The sequence below is a fragment of the Zosterops lateralis genome (assembly GCF_965231275.1).
Source record: "Zosterops lateralis genome assembly, chromosome: 5".
Classification (NCBI taxonomy): Eukaryota; Metazoa; Chordata; class Aves; order Passeriformes; family Zosteropidae; genus Zosterops; species Zosterops lateralis.
Window position 1 is genome coordinate 15,069,168 of NC_139766.1, and position 23,015 is coordinate 15,092,182.

Consider the following 23,015-nt stretch of genomic DNA (forward strand, 5'->3'; position numbering starts at 1 on the left):
ATTTAAGAACTGTAGATTTAGGGCACAAACATGCAGTGATTGATTAGGTTAAAAAAATTGCTGTGGTTGGGATGGCTTTAAGTTCTATTTGCAGGGATTCTATTCTGAGTAGCACAACTTCGATCATGCATGGCCAATCTTAAATCCCTCTACTTTTAAATAATTTTTAATTATTTTTTGTTTCAGCTCCATAGCTGCTGTCCAATCTAAGATCTGTTGATTCTCTTTTGAGAGTATTTTAATTTATTAATGCAAAGAGACCTTGTAAATTCACACTTAGTGAGTATTAATTTCCCTTCTGTTCTAGACAATTCTGTGTAGGGTGTCTCATTTCAAGACTTTTTTTTTTTTTAAATCTCTGTTCATCTCATACTATTAAACTGTTAGAATCACCATGCAGCCAAATGTTGCTATGAGGATCTTGCTATAAAGGAGCCCAGAGTTTATGCCTGAAGTGGTATTTATGGAACTGACCAACTTAAACATAGTTCTCTGAACAGAGAATACCACAAAAAGTACATTGAGCTGTAAAATATTGGCCAATTATCCAAAACATATCAATATTGATGTAGCATGTGGAGTAATATGAAGGGAAACCATGATCAAAAGTTGCAGGAAGCTGCTTTAGAGCCAAAATCCTGCTTGGGTAATGAATACACTGCCATCATACCCTCCTGCTCTCACTCTCATTCAGGTATCCCTGGCTGTCAAACAAAATAAATGCCACATCTCTTGTGAAATCACATCTACATTAATTACATTAACTTTAATATTTTTTCAGTATTTTTAAATTGTCTTATATATATTATAAGACATAAGACATGCAGACAACATGGCAGCATATCAAACTGTTGGATGGTTTCTGAGATTCCTGTTGCTTATGTCAGTGTCATTTTCATTTCCTCAACCCCATTTTTGCAATTTAAGTTTTGGATTAACTTTCTGAGGCTCCCTGCTGCCAAAGCATTCATCCTTAACACTACTCCCCAAGTGAAATAAACCTAAGGTGATATTGCAGCCTCTATGCTGTGCTTGTAGCCTTGTAATTATGGCTGTTCCCAAAACATAAAGTATGTTTAGAAGATTTTAGAAAACAGAAAAAGTTCTGCAAAAACATCTTCCATATTCATCTTTTTTCATCAGATATAAAGAGCCTCCTTAGTTCTCAAATTCGCAAATGATGATTTAAAATATATTGTATCCTCAATGCCCCAGATGACAGGGATGAGAAGAAAAGTAGGAAACCAAAAATTAAAAATCACTAGCCACTAACATTTCTATTTTAAACAACAAAGTATTAAAAAAATTAATTTTCAAAAAGGTAATTTCCAAGGAAAAAAAAATTAAACATCCAGGTATACCCCATTCTTCTCCATCCAGTGTTTGCCCTTTGCTCACTCTCATCTTTTATCACTCTGTGTCTATCTTAAATCGCAACATGCCAACAGTGGAGATTTGCTTTGTCCTGATTGTTCTACAGACAGAATGCTGAATACAAAAATACACAGCAATAACAACTTGCTGGTCACACGTGTTCTGAAATGTCATCTCTTTGACTGAGACCAAGGGGACCAGAGCTGTAAAATTATCATGGAAAGCAAAGCCCTGACTAGGAAAACAGAAGGGCCAGTGTAGCTTAAAGTTATCAAACAATATATTATGGGCTGGGTTGGAACTTTACAGAATTGTTTGCAAGCCAGAGATAAACACATAGTTTGCATCACTAAATCAGACCTTTCAAAGCCAAAATAACTCGTGAAGTACTTAAAGGCCACATATTTGTTTGATGAAGAACAAAGGTTAAATCCATACAGTTTGCTTTGCTGTTTTTTTGCTTTTTGATGACAGAACTGAAGAATCCTGTTGAATTTAAGGATTGAATGAATACATAAGTCAATGTACTATTATATTCCAATGAAATACTATATGCAGATGAAAACAAAGTAAGTGCCAATGTCAAGTTCATCTCTGGCCTGCCTCCCCTCTGCTTTCTAAGTCATTACCTAGTATTTATTTACAAGACTGGAGAAAAAGAAATATCATGGAAAAATAAAGGCTTTGTGCTCAGATTTCAGGCATGAAATGGTGTCCCACTGTGTCATTTTAGATTTGCCATTTAAAAGCTTATAATGTGTTTGCTTGAACAGTCCCGTTTTTCAGGAAGAGGAATTTACTTCTTTGGTATCTGACAGTCTCGGAAGAGTTGCTCAGATGTTTTTATTAATTAGTTAATATTTGTGCAATGCTTAAAGTATCAGGCATTGTATAAATGTTAAGCTATGGAATATGGTCCTACAATTAAACGGTAATTATAAACAACAAAAAACCCATATTCATATATTTGCTAGGAATTTACATGTGTATGATATATTTGATAGCTTAGCAGAGACCTCCTAATCTATCCAAAGCCATATAAAGTTTAGGGATGTGGCTAACAGCCTATTTAAATAACATAGCTAAAGTCATATTTTCCCCAGGGTTTCCATGTTAGCCTTTAAGGCTCCAATTAAAAGCTATTTAAGAACAGAACTTTTACATCTGATTTTCCCATGCAGTTGCCATCTACCTCTTACACAAGAAAAATATAGAAATTTGCCCCTGAAATCACATTCAGTGTGCAAATTAAGAGAAAATAGACTGCACACATTCAAGTTTGGCTTAAAACCTACAGTCTTGAAAGCTTCCAGCTCATCTGTTGCCATTACAAAAGATACAAGTACCAAAGAAGCAGAATAAAATGCTGAGTGCCTTGTTACTTTTCCTGTTTTTTTCTTCTACATATGAATGTCAGACTGTTAATGAGAAGACTCTTAATGAATCAACACTCTCACAACAGTGTCACTAATGAACTACTGGTAACTGGAAAAGGAGACTAAAAATACTCTGTCTCTCTTTGAGTGCAGAGTTATCTTATCAATATGCTGTAGCCAGAACTGTTAGGCTGAAAAATGCATTTACTCAAGAAAATAACATCATGAAGCAGAACCAGGGCAACAACAACACTTCTGTTGCCAGAACACACTTGTTGTTGGTGGGTGGCTTGTATAACTTGAGCGCTTAATTAAGTGGATTTTTCCAATAAATACATTGGACATTAATTTTTACTGATGGCTAAATATCTTCTAAGTAGCTACCCTGTCTCTTAGGCAACCAGGCTAGATTTTAATAACTTGCAGGACAAAAGAGCAACAGGCCAATAGGGTCTGGTAAGGATGTCAGCATTTCCATTATAAACCCCATTTTAGCACTGGGGAGGGGACTCTAATTTGAACATTAAAACATGCTGGGGATAGCTTTTGTCCTGGAGTTATTTTCTGGTTTCTGTTTTTCTAATAAGAGCCATTTGCATCCATTTGGAAGAATCTTAAATTTATGGAGCTTGCAGGGGGGAGGAAAAATGCTTAAACAGAGAATAATAATTAAAAAAAAAAAAAAAAAAAAAAAAAAGAAGAAGAAGAAAAGACTAAAATAAAGTGGACTTTAGGGTTTGTTTATTTATTCAGAAGTATTGAGCCTCCATGTTGACTCAGAGAGGCTGATGCCAGCAATAGTAAAGCTGAACAAGGATGGGCCCAAGGTGACATGAGACCTTCTGTACACAGATCTGTGCTGTAAAATGTGGAGCTGCTTATTTACAGTGATGCCCTTGTTGGGCTGGGAAACCAGAGGCACAACATGTTGCTTGTGATGGTGGGCTAAGGTGGCCCTTTGGAAGTGGAGAATTAAATCAAATCCCTGGTCAGTCTGGAAATCCTAAGGATAGAGTACTCTCTCTTCAATGGAGTTTGTCTGTTAAGGCACTGTTGTAGGCACTTTCTAATTCCAGCTCAACATAAATTTTAAATAGCCTTCACTTCCTTTGCTAAATATATTTTCAGAAGTTTTATATGTGTTCTGTATCTGCTATGAATCACCCATCCCAAATAAGAGCACTTCAGGTATAGATGAAAATGGTTCTCATATATTCAGTGGTTTGATATGTATTTAAAGCTTGTAAAGTTGTTTGTAACAAAAGCTGTTTTATAACTAAACTACATTATTACTATGAACTCAGCCAATAATATGTGTTTTAAAGCTACCTGGGTCCAAGTTTACAGCAGCAGCTCAGTCACCATCCACATCTGTAAAAAAAAAAACAATAAAAAATAAATAATGCATGTAGGAGAGGCTGTCAAAATTCATTCGGGCAGTTCCATTTTATACACATTTCATTTCTTAGATTTTAAATACTGAAGTATTGATTTATATTGTCAAGGCATCCTAAATGTACATAGAAAATAGGCTTCAGAGACCTTACAGACTTTCAAATACCCTCAAACAATACACATAATGCAGTTTCTATATAGATATTCTTATTTCTACATAGTCTTTTTCATGCTGTCTCAGGCATCCTGTACTCCTTCAGGGTCACATCCAAAATCAGAAGGCCGGGTAGTTACTTGTCACCCAATATCCCAAGAGGGCATGGAAAAGGACTATCCACAAAAAAACCTCACAGAAGTGCTTTCCTGCAAGAGAGTGTGCTTACAGACCTTGTAGTGAAAAATAAGTCCACTGATGGGTATAGAAAGTTCAGTCCACCATCCATCACTAGAAGAAGCCAGCCACAACATAAGAGGAGCTGAAAACCAGAATTTTCTAAGGTATTCACATTTTCCTATTGTTTCTCAAAAAAGTCAGGAAAACGATTGGAAACATATTAAGTTCATGCAGTCCCCAGCAAGTCCATCTGTTGCCTTCTCCACAAGTTTGCTGCTCCTCAAGGGCAGTGAGAGCCTTCAGCAGCAGTCAGACACACGGTGGGCCTCAGCTGCAGGACACATGTGCTGGTTCAGGAGGCATTATGTCTTTATTTTCAGATTTGCTGGAAAACAGAGTGGTGTTATTTCAGAGGAGAGGAGTGGAAGCCCTGGGATTGAGGGCTTGAATCAGACACTGGTGACAGCAGCCAGAAGGCTGACAACTATCCAGCAGGACAGTATCTTGGGAGGGCCTCCTGTGCCCTCAGCCAAACCTGCCCTGCAGGCTAAAAAGCAGAGAGAGCCACTGGGGAGTAACATTCACCTGGTTACAGCTTTAATTTTGCCAGCTCCATCTAGAGCCACAGTGAGCAAAGCTTTCCCTGAAGCTCTGGTGCCAAGCAGAGATTGTGGTGAAGCCTTTACAGCCATCCAAAACGTGCCATGCAGCTGTGAATTGCACTGCTTTTCCCCAAAGCAGGCCTTGGTACCCCTGTGTGCCAGCTGGAGGAGCAGATAGACTCTTCCCTGGCTATTTCTTTACTAATGAGAACTCTCATATTGTTTGGCCACATTTTTTGTAGGGTTTCTGCCTCCTCTATTTTACTGTCAGAGACTTGATGGCCAATTATATCCCTCAACAGTGAATGGGAACACTGTTCACTGTGTCTACATTCTCTATCAGCACTTAGATATAAAATCTTATATAATGCATAAAGGAGAAGAGGGTAAGTCCCGTCAAAAATGACACGCTGGGATTTCAGGAGGATCCAACGTCTTGAAATGAAACTTGAACAGCTGCTGGATGATATAACCTGAATAAAAGTAATTAAAAGAAAATGAGTTCTGCCCTCTTGTATCCTCCTGACTCATGCCTCATTTTCTACTTCAGGATTTAGGAAAGCAAATGTCTATTTCTGTGTCCATCACCAGAGCGACATCACAGCAAGTTAATTAGAGCACATGACAGAGAGGTGCTATTTTTGCCTTCAAATAAAGATCTTTCTGTTGCATATGAACATTTTTCTTTCTGAAATAGGGAGAGAAACTTCTAAGCTACCAGCTCTCTCCCAAAGGTGTATAAAAATTATGCTTTTTCCACAGCTTGCAAGCTTCACGATTAGAATTGTCAGCCGTGGTATATTAAAGAGGATACAGTCAGACTTGACTGATCAAGCTTAATTTAGCCTTATGTTTGTGTTTCTGAAACATGGTAAACAATTTTTTAGCATGTACATGCTTACATTAAAAAAAAACCAACCTTATTTGAATAAAAATAAAATCTACAAACTCATGACCTGTGTATTAATTATGATTTTTATATTCCATACTGCATTGCTTCAAGGACAGGCCTAAACACAAACATTTATTTATATGCCTTGATAAAGAATATCCCAGGCATTTACCACAGATAAACACTGTTGAAGCTAAAAGCCATATTTCCCACTGAGTTTGGTGTCTGTGTTGTTGTGTGGAAACAGCAATTTGTCTTATGTGGGGACTTCTCTTGGCTGCAGGATCCAGAGTGCCACTCTGAAATGTTTGTTTCCCAGACTGTGTGTCTAAAGCTGGATGTCCAAATTCATATTTAACCGTCTGAAACCTGTGTGTGAAAACATTATTCAAAGGCAGGCACCACTAATCATCATTCTTCACTATCCAAGCTCTTTTTCCCTTGGCCTTTCCTTACCTTCCACTCCACCCTCAGAAAGGGCCAGCTGCACCCAAGGAAACAGACCTTCCCCATAGCTTAATGAGGTGTCTTGGTCCATTAGGGGATTCACGGCAAACAAATATCACCAGCAATTTATAAAAGGAGCTATGCATAAGCAGTCATAGGTCAGGCAGCTTGTCAATTTTTTAATGAAGATAATAGCCCACACTACTCCATCAGTTAGCACTCAGAAGGGCTTAGCTGTTGTTTTTTGTCTTGATGCTTTACCTACAGCCTAGCAGAAGTACTGAAATGAGGCCTTGGATCATGGCTTCTGTCTGTCTTGATGTCTTAGGGATTCTAGACCAGGTGATGGTCACAAGCAAGGGTTCACATTTCTCTGGCCAGTGATGCAAAAACCTCCGAAAAGCCATTTCCAACTGGGAGACCACATTAAAAAACAACAGGGTGAGAGATACAGTATATGGAGAAAGTACATGACCAGATGAGGAGAAAAAACAGAACCATTGTGATGGTTTTATGGACTTTCTGAATATATTCCTAAGTGTCATGCAATTTTAACATTTCTCTGACAGGTTAATATGTGCAACTTGTCTCCAGGGGCTGTGATTAAATAGCAACAAAGCTGAAGGGAAAAGCATTGCCAATAAATGGTGAGAATTTTTTTTTATAAGCACTCTTTCTCGATGGGAATACTTTATTTAAGTAAAAGGGGAAAAAATTGCAACATGTACATGATTAAAATAAGACTCACAACAGGCAAACTTTAATTATTGTTTTAACAATGTGACATACATCCCCAGTAATTTTCATTCCTTAAGTAATATAGTTTAAAAAAATTCCAGCACTTGTGTGTTTGATCTCCCTGTGGCTACCACCCAGCCCATAGAACTTGTCCTACAACACATACAAGGATAGTCCAGACCAACAAGGCATGGCCATGGTCAGGAGAAAAGGAGTTCAGGGAGCAAGGGATGCAGGAGTGTCGCAGTGAAAAGCACAAGACATAGGTGGTGTCTGAGCTCTCCTAATGGCAGAAGAACTATTTGCTTTACTACCCCCAAGATGAGCAGTGCCAGGGCTGCTCCTGAGTGAACTGAGCAATGGAAGGAGTGAGAGGCAGGAGATGCGCAATGCCAGAACCATATGTATTGTAGTGATGGCAGGGATGCTGTGAGCAAGGACTGGGGCTGAAAGACAGGAATACCATGAGCCCACAGCACAGAGGGTGCAGGGCAGAATCACGGCCACAGCCATGCAGGGACCACTGGGCGTGGCAGCACAGGAGCCACCCAAGAAACCTGCTCCTTTAGTAACCCATCATAATTGCTCTTGAACATGTCCAGCTATTCTGAAACACTAGTGTCCTGGACAAACTGCTTTCATCAGCTGGGGAGGAATATTTTCCAGGTTCTCCCAGTCAGACCAGCTCCTCTTTATTTCACTCTTTGGTGTAAGGGCAATGTGTTTTTAAGAGACATTTCTCAAAGAGGGAAGAGCAGTCATTTGGCACATGAAAGAGAGCAACGCTGTGAGAACAAGGGACAGCAAAGCACAACATGTAGCAAAGAGCAGAAGGAACACAAAAGCAGCAAAAATAGAAGGTGCCTTGGAGTAAAAAACAATAAACTGCAGAATCCATAGACAAGGACCCCAGTAAGGGTCCAGAAGACACACATGGGGCAGTGGAGGAAGTAATAGAGAAGAACAAGAGCATCAGCCATTGAGTGGTTACACTGGCTGGCAAAAAGGCACAGCACTGCCAAAAAGCTGCTGAGTGGCCGTTGGGCTGGGGAGGGAAAGGTGGGCACACAGGAGAGAGCATTTCCCCCTGCAAAGCACAGGGCAGCCCTTGTCCTTCACAGGGCTCGGGGGGTGGGTGACAAGTCTGAGCTGAACTACTGCCAGGAGTGTATTTTTAATGTTGAATTTAGATGGGAAAGTAATGAAAAGCAGGAGGAAAACATTTTAGTACCATTAATTAATTGCTTTCTATATTATATTTAAAGTTCTTGGATGTTTTTTTCAAAGACAATTAACTCAGCTTTATGTTTCTAGTAAATAAAACCCTCCATTTTGAAGCAGCCCCTTTTAAGCAGAGTGGAAGAGGAAATAAGACCCCTAAAATTCTGACCCCTAGTCTGCGAATCACCATTTTTTTCCACAGCAAGATTAAATGTGCTGTTGTTGTTCTGCCAGCCCTTAACGCAAATTAATGACTTAAATTACCTTTCATCTCACCTTATAAATTCTACCTTGAAGCAGCAGAAAGCCCAAGGGCTCTTGCATAACCAGATGAAGACAAGTTCACTGCCTCAAATCCTTCCCTTCTTGCTCTACTTTACATCAATTCTTTATAAGAAGAGGTCTCCAGGGCTAACAAAGGAGCTGGCCGTGCAGCAGAAGGTGCTGTGGGACTTTCAGAGGTAAAAGCCCGTCTTGCGGTGACTCAGTGCACTCCATTAGTCCTAGGAAACGCAGGGCACATCGAATGCAGCAGATGTGCCCTCACTTGCCAGGCTTCAGACAAATGCAATCAAATCTATTTTAATCATCTATGAAATGCAAATGCGTTCCACTTGTGCACCCGCAAGATCCATTGTCTTCCTCACTGAAGCATGCGATAATGCCAATTAAATGCTGTTGCTAACTTAATAGGTGTTCTGATTGCCTATGGGAAATTATCTTTACTTTTTTATTAGTGATATTAGTAGTAGTATTATTTCACATTGCAAAGATTTTAAAATGTTTTAATGATTGTGTTGGGGTTTGTTTGTGTTCTCCCTTCTGTCGGCTCAGTGGCCAGCACCTATCCACATTGAGCAGTGAAACCTTAGTTTGCACTCAGAGAAATAATGCTGTGTAATTCCAAGTATTAAAAATACCCTTCTCAACTTCTTCTAAATGGCCCTACACAGAAGTGACAGTTGCATTAATCTGCTGGCAATTTCGTTCACACACAGAGGCTCCCATACATGCACACAGCCCCTTTGTTATTCTGCTAGAAATGGCCAGGCAGCTGTAAAGATGTTTATTCTCAGACCCACAATGAAAAATGTTTGCAGTATGCATGTAGCCTACAAAGTCAAGAATGATAAGCATTTAAATCAGACTGGCCATGCCAAGTCAATATTTCGATATCAGAGGAATTGATTCTTGATCTAGTGCCAGCACTGTGTACCCAATGTACTGCAGAAAAATCCTCGCCCAGTCTTCCTGCCAGCACACTGTTAGGGATGACAAGCATGCAGTTATCTGATAGAGCAGATATTTGTTCCAAAAGACGATTTTCATTTCAAAGACAAAACATGAAAAGAGCTTACTTGTGGGGAAACCAAATACTGTATTCTCCTCTCGATAAATCAAGCTTTAGAGAAATAATGCCAAAGAGAGCAGGATTCTGAAAAGAACTTCTGTAGCTCTTTTCATGCTTTTTCAGCTACTCAGCTGGCTTAACTCTGCCAACTAATAATCTTGTGTTTTCCAAAGATATGTTGAGAAAGAGTTTATTTGCAAATAATTATTTAGTGATAAGGATGCATGTATGCTTGCTTTTAAACAGTTCCTACAAAGCTAATTAGGGGGTTTATCATAGAACACAAGGTTCTATATGGTTTATACCTTAAGCTGCTAATTATGGGATTTTCAATAACATCTCTTTCTTTCCTTTGCAGAGAACTAAGACAGTATTACTAGACAATAAAAACCCTGTTTCAGTGAAAAAGGTGAAATCTCTTCATGTCACAGTCTTGTCAGCTCTCCTCATGGCTGAATTTACATAAAAGTAACCAAGTATGAGTAATAACAGACAGGAGAGGGAAACATCTTCATACCCTCTGAGACCAGGGACTAACACAATAGTCCTTTTATACTCTGCAAAGACATCTTTGCTATTTGGCCACAGACCTCCAGATACACTGTCTAATTACAGTTAGCAAGCAGCATGCCCTTGACACAACACAGAATAAATATAACCTGCCCTTTCAAGTGTGTCACTGTGCTCAACGCTTATTTTATGCCTTCACACTACTAAGCAGACCTTATACAAAGAAACTTAACCATGCCTGTACCCACAAAAATTAAATAATTTCACATTGAATGTTGCCTTATTTTAGCAGGCCATCAAGAGGGATTGACAACAACTTGCTACCATCCAGCTACATTAACTGAGGGTCTACCTCACTCACAGCTCTTCCTTGGGGCATAATTACCTGCATGCTTTATTTCACTGCCAGTCTTTTATAAAAGTGCAAATATGGAGTATCCATCCAGTTTCAAAGCAAAATTAAAGGTAGACTGTAGAGAAAATTAATCATAAGCATATCAGGACCTTACTGGGATGCAGCCCAATTAAATTCAATACACGCATCCACTGTGGAGGTCATTAGTAAGCTGCTAACAATTTCTGTATGTCCCTGCTGGGCTTTATACAAAATTTTGCCCCTATAATGAACTCTGCAGGCTTTACAGGTGGGATTTTCAGAAGTGTTCAACACTGATCCAGATCCACTCTCCTTGAAGTCAGCAGGAATTTTAACCATCGGCGTTAGGGGGGAGGTAGGAAAAGGTCAGCCTTGACTGCTTTTCACAATCCCACCCCACCAGTCTGCTTAAGCCACACACAACTCTGAGGGGAGAGAAGTTCAGCTGTATTTATAGCACAGAGTAAGGAGTCTTTGTATACAAAGAGCATCAGATTATGTGCTGCAGAAGCACAGAATATTTTTCTATTGTTTATCTGTCAAAAGCACCAATCTTCAAAACAATACATAAACCTACCCAACTAAACAAATAATTTCTACTCAGGGAGGGCAACCATTTGCACTCACTTGTAGAGACTACAGACCCATACAACTATTGATCTGGTCCCTTAAACAGAAAAATCAAAAACCAGAGTTGTACAAAAGACTAAGATGCTGAAAAAACCATCAAACTTAATAGAAAAAGGTCCTGAAATTTTGAAAACTACTTGAGGATCAAACTCTCTGATAGATTCTGGGGATCCAGAGGAAGTAATAGCAGTTTCTCTAGTAGGTTGTTGATTCGGGCTTCAAATTAATTATAAATTCATAATTAATTATGAAGTGCTACCCCTTGCTCTTCTTTCCTGTGGCCTGAAGAAGAGACAGATTCTCAAAAGCTCAGAGCCAATTTCCATCTTATTTTTAGCCAGTCAATTTCACAAAAGGTCTTACCTACAACTTGGGGACTTGCTCTTTTATATTCCATTCATGTACAGGCTAATCAGCTGGTGCAGTGATCTGTGACACTTAAATAGGAAAGATGCATATAAAAAGCAAAGGCAGAGCAGAAGAGACCCAAATACTCTGCCAGGGCCATGGCAAGGGCAAAGCAAGAAGGGTGTCCACACTCAGCGGTTCCTACTCTTGTTGTGCCCTAGGAAATGGGAGCAGTCCATGCCCATGGATGAAGGAGAATGTGGCAGGAGTCTATGGGGTGGAAAGCCACAGATTGCCAGGTCCTGCAGAGATGGGTGCTCATCTCATACAGATCACCCTGTTTGTCCCAGCAGCATCCACCTCCAGCTGGGAAGTGAAGGACTCTTGCTCCATGGTGCAAATCTGATACACTAAGAGCCAAATCTTCAGAGGATGCTCCCAGAATCAGAGATTAGTTTTGGGTTGGAAGAGACCTTAAAAACCATGGGCAGAGACACCTTCCACTAGACCTCATTGTTCAGGACCTCACCGAGACGGGTCTTGATGGGACTTTTGTCCTTGCACCTAAGCCACCACATTAGGAGTGGCAAAACTTTTGTTTCTCTCTGCTGAGTTTCTAGCTCTCTGAGCATAAAAGCATTCCATATTATTGGTTGGGGTTTTATGTTTATTTATTTTCTAGCCTTTCCACTAGCATACATCTCACTAAGAAGCAGTATCTGTGAGAAAAAGGGGTGGTTTATACAGCTCAGCAGATTGAAATCATCTTTTGTTTCAGTCATTATTGAAGGATGGAGTGGTTATAGCACAGTTTTTGCTTACAATTACAAAACCAACATGAAGTATCTAAATAACCTTAAAAACTTCCAGTGTCCAGTAAACATTGATCTCTAATCCATTAAGTTTATTCACTTCAGGACTGAGCAGCTTGAAATAAAACACTGTCCTATGAATCAGCGATCATTTTAGTAGATGATAGGAACAAAAATTATCCAACCGTGTGGTATTTCCAACTCACCTGGCATAAATTAGTAACAATGCTGAAAAGGGATAGAGTGGTTTGGATAAGTAACACCCTGAATGGGTGCTGAAAATGAAGAAATGGACAATCATTTGCTAGGTCTGCCTCCACTTTCCTGTGTAATTTCAAGCAAATCACTTATCTTGTTTTAATTTTCAAGTTTAAAAAGAATATATGGAGCTTCACATGCTTGCCTGGTCCTCAGAGTAGAAATTGTCTTTAAACATATGTAAATACAGCACTGAACAGAACACAGTCCTAGCCTGACTGGAGCTGGTAGCTGTTACCATAAGAAAAATCAGTAAATAAATCATGATGTGTGAGAAACCCATGTGGTCTGAACCCAATGGCACGTGACCAGAAGATAGCAATACTCAAACTGGAGGGCTGAGGCCAGTGTCCTTATGGGTCAAACACATCACGGTTCCCCCAGGTACCCCATCTCCCTCTGTCAGTGATATGAAACCTCCACCACTGGCTGAAATCACCTTCTGAGCCAGGAGTAGGAGTAGGTAATTTAGTTTCCATGGTAATGCAGTTCTGGACCATTCTTAAACAGAAGCTGCCAAGTATGACAAATGGTAGGTGCTGATTTTTTTATGTGAACAGCTATTCACTATGAATTGAAATGAGATTGCCAAATTCACTTTCCTTGGGACTGGAGCTAGGGTCAAAAGCTATTGTTACATTCTAGCCATAGTCCAAAACTAGCACTTTAGCCACCCATCTCTAGCTGCAGAATAGAAATTTTTAAGTCATAGAATAAAAATGAATGACTCAATATCAGAGTTGTCAAATAGATGAGACAGATTTATATCAAGCAATTCTAAAATGCTCTGTAGCCATGAATTAAAGGAAACATATGACAAATGACTTATTCATTGTCTCGTGGAGAAGAAATTCTGTTTTAAGCATTGCTGAATGTTGTGCAGTTGCTATTATATATATGCATATATGGAATCTGCATTAGGATAAACACATGAAATTATAAGGGGTTTAATTCAACTACTTTTCTTCCATGAACCACCACTATATAATACACCACCGTAGGTTTTGCACTCTGCTAATCTCCCCAAACAGTACGTAATTGGCCTTGGAAAATGCTGTAATACTCTAATTAGTAAAATGACAAATAAAAGAGGAAAAGGCCTTTTCATTTTAGTCTTGTTTTCTTTCAGAATTAAGCAGTAGGAAGACAGGTTGCCAGATCAACTGTTATTTAACACCATCTCTGCCATAAAAGCAGCCCAAAAAGCAGTTTTGCCCAGGCTGGGGAAAGGGGGAGAGGATGGTCCCACCAGTCACCACCCAGTTGCAGATGGATTAGTAGTGTGCTGCTGGACTGCCTGCAGTGGCTGCATGGCTGGGGCTGGATGGGCTCCCCAAAACTGCCCCAGCAACCCCAGCAGCCAGATGGCATTGAAGAGCCATGAGGATTTACATACTGGTTCATCAAGAGCTATCTGTGGCCTGTCTGTGAACCAGCAGGCTCTGCATGGTAAACGCAGGGAATCCTAGAGACTCCTAGAAACGTTCTTCTTCATATTAGAGATTCTTCCCACTTGCAACGCACCTTTGAAAAGTACAAATAAGGGAACAAAACATTGTAAGCATTGGGGGAAGAAAAAAATGAGACATTCCCAGCTCATTCAGTATTGAAAAGAGAAGAAACACAGCTGAGAAGCATTGTGACAAAAAATATTTTCTGCCTTTATAGCACCCTTACAAAACTCAAAGCCTTTTGTAAACATTTATTAAGTTCTGCATTAAAAGAGTAGTTCTAACTGACATAACCTGTCCTCTGTTTCTTCTCTGTGAAATTCCTGGAATAGATAGTGCTCAGCCATTGTTTGTATTTGAGGCATTTACACAGACACAGTTGATAGCACCTGGAATTGAGACATGGGCAGGTGAGTGGGTTTGCTTGGTGACATTGGGAGTGGGTTTCAGAGGCAGGAAAAGAAAATCTGGACACAAAAGGGGCACAGTGGCTCTTCTGACCCATCCCAGAGCAGACATGAACTCAGTACACCCATGTGAGCCTGCCAACTCACCCCAGCAGTGCCTGACCCTGCACCGTGATCCCCCCAGCCTACCAAGACTGGCAGCCTGCTGCCCATGCCCTGCCAGTACCTGCTCTGGAGGTGCACTGGAGACCCTTCAGTGCTCATTTATAATTCCCAGAAAGCAATGGCAGGTCTCAGAGGAGACCCAAATCCTGCTGCAGTGGAGTGATGCACTTGCTACCAGCTGCAATGAGTAGCGATTCCCCAAAAGACGACTGTCAGTCTCAGCTGAGCAGTCTAGCAGATAGCTAGAGCTGAAGGGGAAGCTGTTTCTTCCTTGCAGTTCTAAGGAGATGGGTGGTGGCTTTGGGTCTCAACCCAACAACTTCCTTAAGGATCATCCTGACCATGGGTTGGCAAAATTTAAAGGTCATAATATTGTTTCAGAGCAGGTTGTTACTGTTACTTAACAACTAATATCTTCAAAGAATAGCAAGTTTTTGGCTAGCTGTCTCAGCACCAGACACTCACCAATTCTGCATCTAGGAGGCAAGAAAAAGTGTGGATTACATCATTTCCAGGGAGTTTAACTAACACACATAAATTAATAACAGATATTAAGAGACAGGACTTCCTAAATTGCACTGGGTCCACTGCTGCTCTTCATGGCTTCTGCAAGGAATGCCAGAACCTGTTGTCACTGATATACCAGGTTAGTATTAGGCAAGCCTTCTTCAGATAACTCACATTGATGCAACATGTTGAAAAATCTTTAATTTTGCTCTTTTCAGAAGTGGGAACTTTGTTTCGTCTTAATGTTATGGTTAAAAATGGACACCTGTGCCCCTAAGTGCCACAGACACTTGGGAAATGCTGAACAGGTAACTGGAGAAAGCATTTACAGCCCACCATGTAATTCCTTCCTTGCTCACAAAGAGGAAATATTTGTGGCCTGCCAAAACACAGCACTTCAAAAAGTCAGGAAAATTTGTAGGATAGTGAGTAGATGCTAGAAATCTTTGCCAAGGAACCTTATTGACTATCACGAGTTTCTCCTCTATGAAATGTTCTTACAACTTCATCCACTGCCTCTCCCCTGCCTCATCTAGACAGTTCTGCAAGAAAAAGGAAGCAGTAGGAAACTGCACACTGCTATTCTTAGTGGTCTTTTTCATTTAACTTAGCCACTGGGCTTTATAATGCAGCCTGCCTGGGACAATGCATTAATAGTCTCATTCTACCAGTGTGACAGAACAACAAAGAGCCCAGTATGTGCTGAAATATGCACTCCTAGTGCTAAGCCTGTAATCCCAGCTTTGATTTTTTTGGGTTTTTTGGGGGGTTTTTTTGTTTTGTTTTGTTTGGGTTTTTTTTTTTGGTTTTTTTTTTTGTTTTGTTTTTTTTTGTTTTTTTTTTTTGTTTTGTTTTTGTTTTTGTTTTGTTTAAGCCATCAGCACAAACCTAGTGAGAGTGAATCGGAAATTGCACGCTTAATTTTGTCTTCTGCTTGACTTCCATCTTTGATCAGAGACTGAAGAGAATGGGCTGGGGGAAACTCATGGCTTCCTCCACAGATGATCTTAAAGGACAGTTTGTCATACAGAGTAGCTTCCACTTTCTTGGTTGTAACAACAAAATCTCTCCTGTCTTTCCTGTAATTACCTCAAGAAGGACATCAAAAATACAGATATATTTCCTAAAATTGGGCTGCTGCTGCCATTCTTCTCTAGAGCTGCTCTGTCACCTTCTTCTCTAGAGCTGCTGTATCACCTTTCCTCCAAGTGCAAACAAATCTCTGAGTTATGGCCCCAAAATGGGTGATCCAGATGTGAGACTCAATGCAGAGAGGTTTCAGTGCCCTTACTTACAGCACCACCACCAGGGATCTCTTCTGCCACCATCCTCCAGCCTAGGAGTCAGTGTGCCCTTTCTCATTTGCCTTGATGTTCACTGTCCCTGCTGCAGCTGAGAGCATCCATCAAGCTTTCCCATTGCTTTGATAGAGCTTCAAGGAGTTGCCAGAGCTGCCATTTTCCATTCTTTGCTGTTTAGAAGCTGTTTGCTAACTTTTTAATGAACTCTTCATGCAGATCACACGGTCTCCACCTTCTCTGACTCTGCAGGATGCCAGAAGATGGACAGAGGGTCACAGTCCTGGAGGTGGTTAATCAGTGCCCTTGTGAGACCCTCTGGCCAACTCACAACACCCTGATTGAGTGAGTTGAGCCTGAGGTGAACCAATTACTGCAAAAATGAGAGAGATCATGTGGAAAGAAGGGTTAAAGGCTGAACAGTGCACAGCTTTACTGCAAAGGAAAGCAGAAAGGGTGGAAAACACAGACCCAGAGGGCAGAGGGGCGGTAAAATCTGATCACTCTTCTGCTTCAAGGACATTCATGTCGTAAGGTAAAGAACTGCAACCAATGCCACTCCGAGCAAGCAAGCTTACCTTCAAAGTGTGTATGAGCTTATCTCCCTGCCAAGGTCAACAGAAAATTCCCATTGATCTCATGAGGGCTTGGATTTTCAATTAATGCAAGGCTACTGGACTTGATGTGCAGTTATGAAGCATTTGTAATTATTAATTCATCTCTTCTCTGACTTCCAGTTGACTCCTGGAGGGAGATAATATATCATAGCTTAAGACTGAATGTGTATTTGTACTTTAAAACACCATTCTCAGTGATAAAAACCCATGAACTGACATACCATACTCTTCTGGGACAGTTTAAGAAGCAGTGTGAAAATAATCGTATTGGACACATAAAAATGAACTGTGACTCTGCATGCTTGAATCTAGTTACTGTACCATTTCACTTATTGTTAACTTAAAGCCTTTTTCTGGTGTTAATACATAACTGTTAGACACTTTCCAAAGACAAAATTCTAGGAGTTAGGTTTTTTTCCATCTTTTAAAAAATTTGTTTTGCAAACAAGATTCAAATAGTCTGCTATTTGAACTGCTGTTTCTAGGACCCTGAGAATTTGCAAAACTGCCTGTGTCTCAACAAGTTGCTTTTTACAGCAATATTGAGTATTCAGAGATTAGTTGTTCATCTCTTCCTCCCATACTTTTCAAAATCCTTACTGAAGTATTAAATGCCTGTGAACATTTGTGCTTCTGTATTCAGAGTTACACAAGCCACTGGGTGCTACGATGACGGACCAACTGTCCTGGAGCACAGAAAGCTCCACACAGAAGAACAAGTGAAGAACAGTTTTCTTCCCCTTTGTAACATATCACTTGATGCCAAATACAAAAAACAATAGAGGTACAGAGGTTCCCTGGAAACCAGGACCCCAAAAGCAGTATTACTAGAAAATTACTGGAATATGCAATATTTTCAAAGTTGAACCCTGAATATTGTCGAAAGCCAAAGAGATACCTGAGGAAGCAGAAAAGCACAAAGACATTCCAGGGTAGCAGTTATGGTGGCTGGAGGTAGCCAAGAAGGGAGGTGCAGGATCAGGATAGGAGAAGTCAGAAGGAAAGGAAAGTGTTGGACATAGGCCAACCAATAAGCCATGCTGGCAACACATTTAACATTGCTGTTCAGTTGAGCCAAGGAGAGATGGAGATAAGAAAACTCCGGGAGGCTGGGAGGTGATATTCAGATACAAGTCTGTCAGCTGTGACACAGGGTAGACGTTGGGAAGGGTTTGGCAGCATTTTGGATCACTTCAAGGAAAAATAATGAGAAATTGCAATGGCCAGGTAAAAAATAGTCTGCAGTCAAGTAGGAGCAGATTTTGGAGCAGAGCAGCTCTATCTCAGTTGCAAGAAAGAGAAGAGGAACCACTCTCCAAGACCAGTTGGTGAAAGGCCCATGAGCTTTAAGTAATTGTCCAAGTGTACAGGGAACGAAGAGAAGGTGTTGGAGCATGAAAAACTGAAAAGGAGATGGTCATCTATTCAATTTCAAACCTGCTTTTTTTCTGCAGCATTCCTCACACAGGTAATAAGCACTAGAGTAATATGAACCACTACCTCTTTTTTATAGGTGGGACCTTTGCACACAGGAAGATGAAACAATTTACCTAAAGTTACCCAGCAGGTCAGTGCCAGAACTGACAAATGAACTCAAGGATCACAAATCCCTGTCCAGAATAAGGTTTTGAACCTTATTCTCCATTTACAATTAGTTTACCAAAAGGAAAAAATCTGTGCAACTTGCTTGTAATTGTACCAAAATCATCCATACAGTCATCTTTAAGTGATTAATTATTTCCTACCCTTTGTTTATGCTGGTTATTCACTAGTGATCATTTGTGGTGTGAGAAGTCAATCTTACAGCATTATTTTTCTTGATACCCTGATTGGGTACCAATTTTCTTGAAAAGCTAGTAGCTAAGATGAATGTTCATTCCCCAAACACATCAGAGTGAAATTGGTATTCTACACAGGTGCTTTCAATCAGTCATCAGAAAGCACATAGAGTTGTGAGCTAAACACTCAAAATCCAACAATTATTTGCCATGTCTATTTTGCCATATTTAGATTATTGGGCTGAAAGATGAAGACAAAAGAAGAGGCTCTTCATGTGCTGTAATGGGGGAAATGGAAAGCAGCTGGCAATCACTAAAATACACAGAGGTTTTTCTCATATCGTGCTGGAGTATGTAGGCTCTTGAGCAATGGCCCTACTCTGTAAAATTCCACTTGAAAAGAATGCATCTTGACTCTAATGCATTGCCTATGCTGTGCAAGAAAGCAGTTATTTAGGAAAGAAATGAAAGAAAGCATCAGGACATCAGACAGTAAAATGAAAAGGCAAACTTGGGAGTCCATTATGCCATCTAAATACTCTACCTCATGCCATGTGAATGCCCTACAGTGTCCTCCATGACATCCCAGCCACTTCTCCAAAAAGTCACAGCTCCTCTCATGGGCTCTGTATTTTCTGTGTATACAGTGCCTTGCATCACATCTGGGCCTTTAAAGGTCTGATTCAAAGTCCATTGATTTCATCTCAGTGTTCTGACTCAAGGCTCTAATAAACACATTCAAACATTTCTTCTTTGCTTCACCTTGAATTTCATGGATGCTCTGCCCACCAGCCAGTCTAAAAATCACAAATTGCTGCCTGTATCACAAATATTTTGCCCACAGAACAAATGCTATTAGTCTTCATTGTCTCCACAGAAAAAGTTTTGATTTTTTCATTTCTTCTACAAACAAAATGAACATATAATTTATGTTTGCGAGCAAAGTGATTTTATGGTATTTCTTTTTGTTGACAGAATGATTGGAATAAAATTACATTCTGTTGACAAAAAATGTGATGAAATGTCACTTGTGCATGTTAGGAACAAAAGAATTTGAGAAAAAACACAGTTTGCCAATGGGACATAGTAAACATTTTAACAAAATTAATTCTGTCTGTCTCCTACTTGTCCTAGGAATGACATGAGAAGTTTTTCCAAATCCACTATGTCAAAATAAAATATAAAAATTCTACCTATAAAACAACTAAACACTACTGTTATGGAAGCCATTCCTTCTAGTGCTTTAAGCAATATTGCTCTAGGCCACATTTCTTTTTTCCAGAATTCAGTAATTTCTAATAGAGATGTGTGGGATCCACATGCTTTGGTACATATCCATCCTACACACCACCAATAATTAACAGTAGTAGGCTTTCACATTTTTCCGGATTTTTGGTAAATTAAACAATAAAGTAGAACTTCATGATTTTCAGAAATACTAGGTATGTTCAAAGATACCAGTGTTCTTGGAAGTCATCAAGCCTCTGATGGCAACATGAGTATTCACACAATTTAATTCTTTCAGAGCCTAAGCAACAGTGTGACAGCATCTGGGAAATGTGTGCCAAGCTTTTTTCTCTTTGAACTTTGATGCCTGATATCTTTACATGGACATGAGCTCATGTGAGGATGGGCAGAATGGGAGGGGAATCTCTCTTTGGTGGGCTCAAGTGAATGAGCTTAGATAAGGCTGATTTACCTTTGGTAGCAGAGGGCCTTTAGGTTAAAAGAAATTTGATGGCTCTAAGGGGAGTGGGATATAAAAGCTCAAGGCTCAGAACAAAGGAAATAGACTTAAGTCACCACCATGAAATGGTTGAGCACAGAGCAAAAAAAAAAAAAAAAAAAAAAAATAAAAAGAGCTGCTACAAAAGGTTAAAGTGCAAAAGAATAAAAGCAAAGGTCAAACAAAATTATGTAAGCATCAACACATTAAGAACAAATAAAACAAAAAATAAAACTTGCAGCATAAACAGAGCCAGCTGCATTGATCCTTCCTTTCTTGCTGAACTTTATTAGACCCAAAGGCTATAAATCTGTCCAGAACAAGTGACTGCTCCTGGCCAGGGTGACGGTGAGGAGCATGAGTTTCTTTACAGAGCTGGTGTGTGGAACAAGCTCAAGGGACAGACTTGGCTAGTTTGGTCCCTGGGCTCTGCATAAAACGCTGCCAGGGCTTCCAGGGCTCAGGCAGGCAGTGAAAGAAGTCGACTTTCCTTCCAGACAGATAAAAATGAAAGAAAAACATTATAATCCCATTAGTACTGGTGGATTTCAGTCTGATCTTCCATCGTGCAGAGGAATACCATTCCCACTGAAAGCACTGGGATATTGGCCATACCCCACAGCATATCAGCTAGCTAGGCCATGAAGCCCCCTTAAATCCATTAAATTTCCCTGTGGCTAAGTGAGGAGATACAGAAAGGACACAGAAAGAGTCTGGTGAGATCCTACAGTGCAGACACACTTTCAAACATTCAAAAGTTTGAGCTTTTCAAGTCGCCGGGGCTTCATACAGTCAGAAAGACTGCAGACCTGAGTTCTGGACTTTAACATCATGGGCTCAAGAAACTGTGAGCTTGGGGCCACCAAAGATCTTGTCAGACTTGCCTCTGCCACTCTAAGGTTGTGGTAAGGTAAATGATGTTTAGTTCAACTGTGTATAGGTTAAAGATCTGGAGGAGACCCATCCCTGTATGGATTGGCCAGTCTGTACAAATATTAACATAAAAGCAGTGATAGACATTTACATTTGTCAGCAAATGTCTCTTAGAGCTAAAAATGCAATTAATTGCACTGCTTGCACTAAGGCTTTTGTTCTTTTCTTCCCTCCCTCTCTTCTCCAGCCCCCCCTGACAGTGAGAAGAAGGGAGCTAATGTGGTAAATGTTTTTTTCCCTGATTTTTTCCTTACAAAAGAATAAATGATATTAAAAGCTAAGAAATGTTCAAACACAATCAACGCACTCATACATTCTAAAGAAAATAGCAAATTAAATGCAAAGCCTATGCTAATGCATCATCCAGGTTGAGATTTTAATTGCAAAAAGTCAGGAAATGTAAAGTTATGGTTCTCACAGTAATCATCACTCAGCCCCTTGAACACAGCCAGGATTTGTATTCCAGGCAGTGTGCGGTGTTAACTCCAACACCAGCGTATATATGCCTTCTCTGCCTTCATTACAGTTGCTGGGGGAACCATAATTCTGCATTTGCTGACTTTTGCTCAATTAATTTTTTTTCCTTATTACTGTGCTACAAGATTCTTGCATTTAATTTTGCTGCATTAAAAGAAAACAAACACGTAAAACAATGAAAAGAAACTGGAAATTTCCACCGCATACTAAAGTTAGGAGATAATCCATTCTGTCTCTGCATCCTAAAGCTCACGTAGAACAATGCAGTCATTTTAAAAGACAGGTAAACAAATAAGAATAATAGCAATAGTAATAATAGTTAATAATAATAATTACAATAAATGCACAGACATGGAGCTTCACCTCATTTGTGAAGTGAGTGCAAAAGATCAGGGAACTGGCATGCCAGGAAAAGGAAAATACCTTTTTTCAACCTTCTGTGGTAACTATTTATATTACATTTCTTCACAATGAAGGCAATGCTGAGGTCCCATGTTCCCTCTGAGGCTGTCTCAGGTGTGTTTCACCGCAAAAGCAAATTTCATGCCCCCACCACCTGCTCACTACTTCAGTACCTCTGAAGATAATTCTGTCTGTAATCTTCCAACTACATGCTGGTGTTGGGCTATACCTTCCTGGAAATCTGCCTGATCGATCTGCAGGAGCAGCCATAAAAGTAATTAATACTAGTGGTCCGAGAAATCATTTGGAAAACAATGCTTAGAGTAGGTATTTTCCTACTTTGTAACAAAAGGGAGTCATCAATCTCACTTCTCCTCTGATACAGATTTGAAGGCACACTTGCAGACACACTAGGTAAGCCTCACTAGCATTATTAATGTGATCTCTTCGTACCAGCAGGAGCCCCACACCACTGTGACTTTACCCACCTCTCATCCTCTTCTGGGCTCCTGAAATGTGCTCACAAAGGATGGGAAATGTGCCCACCTTTCACAAAGGAAATGTGCCCACAAGGTCAGATTTCCAAAGTG

General features: G+C 40.0%; 2 long non-coding RNA genes across 2 annotated transcripts in view; one reads left to right on the top strand and one right to left on the bottom strand.

Annotated features, from left to right (window-relative positions):
- LOC310909202 overlaps positions 1–17,196 on the bottom strand; it is a 32,208-nt gene extending 15,012 nt beyond the window's left edge. The window contains exons 1-2 of the long non-coding RNA XR_014590033.1: positions 17,071–17,196; positions 4,080–4,121 (exon numbers count right to left, since the gene is read on the bottom strand). This is a non-coding gene — a long non-coding RNA (uncharacterized lncRNA). The remainder of the gene's footprint in view (positions 1–4,079; positions 4,122–17,070) is intronic.
- LOC310909201 lies at positions 16,930–19,570 on the top strand. Its single transcript, XR_014590032.1, has 3 exons — positions 16,930–17,027; positions 18,623–18,676; positions 19,120–19,570. It is a non-coding gene; the product is annotated as an uncharacterized lncRNA (long non-coding RNA).
- The last annotated feature ends 3,445 nt before the right edge of the window (positions 19,571–23,015 follow it).